This window comes from Ursus americanus, chromosome 31 (genome assembly GCF_024610735.1).
Source record: "Ursus americanus isolate L20-20 chromosome 31, mUrsAme1.1.p, whole genome shotgun sequence".
Classification (NCBI taxonomy): Eukaryota; Metazoa; Chordata; class Mammalia; order Carnivora; family Ursidae; genus Ursus; species Ursus americanus.
This window is the reverse complement of record NC_142157.1, coordinates 28537653-28541299: the sequence shown is the minus strand read 5'-3', so window position 1 is coordinate 28541299 and position 3647 is coordinate 28537653. Positions and strand designations below refer to the sequence as shown.

At 40.6% G+C, this 3647-nt stretch overlaps 1 pseudogene; it reads right to left on the bottom strand.

Annotated features, from left to right (window-relative positions):
* Positions 1–894: 894 nt before the first annotated feature.
* On the bottom strand, positions 895–1999 carry LOC123802323 (DNA polymerase beta pseudogene; annotated as a pseudogene).
* Between the last annotated feature and the right edge of the window lie 1648 nt (positions 2000–3647).

The window sequence follows — 3647 nt, the reverse complement described above, 5'->3', positions numbered from 1 at the left end:
GAGCGGGGGAAAGAACTGCGGGAAAGAGGAAATTTAAAGCAGGCTTCACACCCTGAGTGGAGCCCGGTATGGGGCTCAATCTCACAACCCTGACATCACGACCTGAGCCGAAATCAAGAGTCGAATGCTTAACTGACTGAGCCACCCAGCGGCCCGGAATTTTAGATTGTAGAGTGAGAGAAGAGATAACAGGTATCAGGTTGTAAGCTCCAAGTAGTGAGAGCTATCTACTTCATCCAACTCACCTTTCACTTCCTTAAATTGCCTAAGAAGGCAGAACAATCATAGTCCCAGAGCAGCTGTTCTCAGACTGAGTAAATATACAAAGCAGGTAGAACCAACCAGTAGAAGAGGTCAACTGTACAGATGCTGTAAGGAGCCTCCAGGAGACCACCCATCTTTGGGACTGAGAAACTCCTTTCACCAGCTACCAAGACTATTTGTTGCCTGCTGACCTCTCTCACCTTGGTTCCTAGCAAGGAATTATCCTCAACCGAAGGAAGCTGCCTCACACAGCCTCTGCACCTTCTCTGAAAGCAACCCACATGCAAGGAAGGGCTGGTGAATATGGAGGTCCACAGTCCAAGGTCATGCACCTCCATTTTAGACATCTCCGAAGGCACATGCCAGCATTACAGATTGTCTGAGAGCCCTGAGGTGACTCCATTGGAGTTCTACGTCTCCCTCTGCTCATCCTGATTTCTTCACTCTCTACTAAGCCACCTGTACTTCAACTGAGAGTCTGTTTCATGGGGAACCTGACCTACAAAGCAAAATGGTGGCTACTAACTGGCACTTGCATGCTGATGGATGAAACACTGTACATATTATCATTTTTTTAATAGTACAAGAGGCTTTATTGACTACCGTGCAAACTAAAGCGAGAAGAAACAATCATTTAAAAATGCCAGAGACCCTTACAAAGCAAAGGTTAAGAAATAAATTAAGACTCCTGTTGAGTTGAGCTGTGCCTGGGATGAAGAACAGACCTCCTACACTTCGATCCTTGGGTCCTTGGTATTTCCACTGGATATAGTGAAAGATGTCTTTCTCACTAACCACTGGCAAAGGCCCTCCAGCAACTCCAGTGACTCGCCAGGCACAGACTGTGTATTCATCATCGTGAAGTCCTTTTCTTAGGGCATGAGCTCTCATATTCTTATTGAAAATATCACTCTCAGTGAAATAGAGAGCAGCACAGTCATATTGATTCTTGGGTATCAACCTTGTATCAATTTCTGATGTGGATACTCCCTATCATCATTTTTACTGCAAAGCTGGCAAACACCCATGAACTTTGTGTCACCTTTTGACAGAACATCTGTAATAAAATGGACCTTCTGTAACTGCTCCATAACACGACATAAGAGTTTCGGCTATTGGGTGGGTTCAGAAGTAAAGTTTGGATGGATCAGAAGAATATCCGTGTCACCAATGGACTCTGCAGCTCTGTGGAACCCGCCACAGACTATAGTGAGGAATTCAGAATCCAGTTTTTAAACTTCAATTAGTACAATGGCTTACATTTGTCACACTTCTTCAGGATGAATGCTTTTCTCAAATTCCTCAATATTTCAGCCCAATTCACTGATGATGGTTCAACTTATTACCTTCATTTTTTCCTGAGATCTTCTCATGTTTTAATTCCTGCATCTATAAACTTCCTTGCAGCAGATGGACCAATGCCACGGACTCGAGTCAGGAAATTGATAGATGAACCCGTATCATCCTGCTGCATCTTTCCTAGCTTATACAATTTTCCAGTCGCTAAAAATTCATCAATCTTTTCAGCAATTTTTGTTCCTACTCCAGGCAATTTCTTAGCTTCTGCTCCACTTTTTATTTTGTATGGGTGCTTTGCTATCACAGATGCTGCTTTTCTATAAGCATGGTCCTTATGGATGGCCTAGTTCATGTTCTTCTCAAAGTTCGCAAGTTCTGTGAGCACGTCGGTGATTTTCCTGTTGAGCGTCTCTGGCTGTGCCTTTCATCTGCTCATGGCGGCCTGCCCAGGGACTGCAGAGTGCTCAAAGTCAGGGACTGGACCCCTCTCCCAGCTTTAAGGAGGGGCTGGCTCTTGGGGAAGGGGGCAGACCAACCCCAACAAAGTCAGCACGACCCACTGAACAAGGGCTATCTCTGAAAACATTGTACATATTCTTTTTACTGATCAAAATAGGTAGGACATATTAATGAGAGGACCTCTGACTACAAATTTCTGCCTTTTACAATAATGCCCAACCTTTTCCTATTGCAAAAGAGATAATTAAGGCCTAGAAATAAAAATTATATATATATATATATATATATATATATATATATATATATATTTAACCTCACAAATTAGAGAAAAACTAGAACCTCTGTGTGTGTGTGTGTGTGTGTGTGTGTCATTTGTAAACTTCTCTTAATACTGTCTACTTGAGTAGAAATTCTCAAATCTAACTCTGCAACAGAATCACAGCCCAGAGTTTTCTTTTTTGTTTGTTTGTTTTTTAATTTGGTTGTGTTTTTTTGTTATAATAAAGATTTTCAGGCCCACCCCACGCATACTGAATCTGAATTCAGATGTAAAAGTTTCCCCAGTATCTGTATTTTTAAAAGTTGCACAAATTCTGATAATCAGATAAGTTTGGGAAATGTGATACAGAGAATGTACATCAAGAGAGCTGTACTAGTTTTCTACGGCTTCCTTAACAAAGTACCACATAGTAAGTAGCTTTGCCATGAGAAACATACCGTATCTCATCTTACAGTTCTGGAATCTAGAAGTTTGAGATCAAGATGTCAGCAAGGTTGGTTTCCTCCTGAGGGCTGTGAGGAAGAATCTCTTCCATACCTTTTCTCCAAGCGTCTAGAAGTTTGCAGGTGCTCTCCCCTGCATGTGTGCCTGTGTCCAAAGTTCTCTTTTTTATAAGGATTAGAAGCCAATCTTAGTCCAGTATGACTTCACCTTAACTAACTACATCTTCAAACAACCCCATTTCCAAATAAGGTCACATCCTGAGGTTTGTATGAATGTTGGGCAAACACAATTCAACCCATTACAGGAGTCTAAATTTACAACTACTCTTGTATAATTTGATTAAAAAAAAATAATAAGCCAGCTACGGCTAAGGCAGAGAGAATTGGTGGAGAAAGGATGTCCTTTGTTGTACTTGCTCTCTGATTTCAAGCTTCAGGTATACCAGCATAAGGTTGTACACAGGAGGGCTAGGATCTCACCTAGATTTTGGTGAATTTAATTTCCCTCTTCCACATCTTAGTGGGAATACTTCACCCCCTTTTATTATTGCATCCATTGTGATTACCAGCACTATCGAAGAGGACCTCACCACAAATTCTGGTAAATCAGACTTTGGAAAGCAAAAATGAAGTCACTTTGATCATTCATATCATGCTTGATACTTTAACATTCTTTGATTTTCAGTTTCATTATTTTTTTTTTCCTTAGCTTTCCCCAACTAACATAAGCTAACATTTATTTATATCAGCCAGTGGTTAAAAAGGAATTGTACCAATTGGTATAGGAATATGATATCATATAATATCTAATTTTAAGCTAATTTCAGTGATTTTATTAAATAACGCAAAGCTTTAGGACCAAGAAATGTTTGTGGAGTTGCAGAACTGATATAAGTGATTAT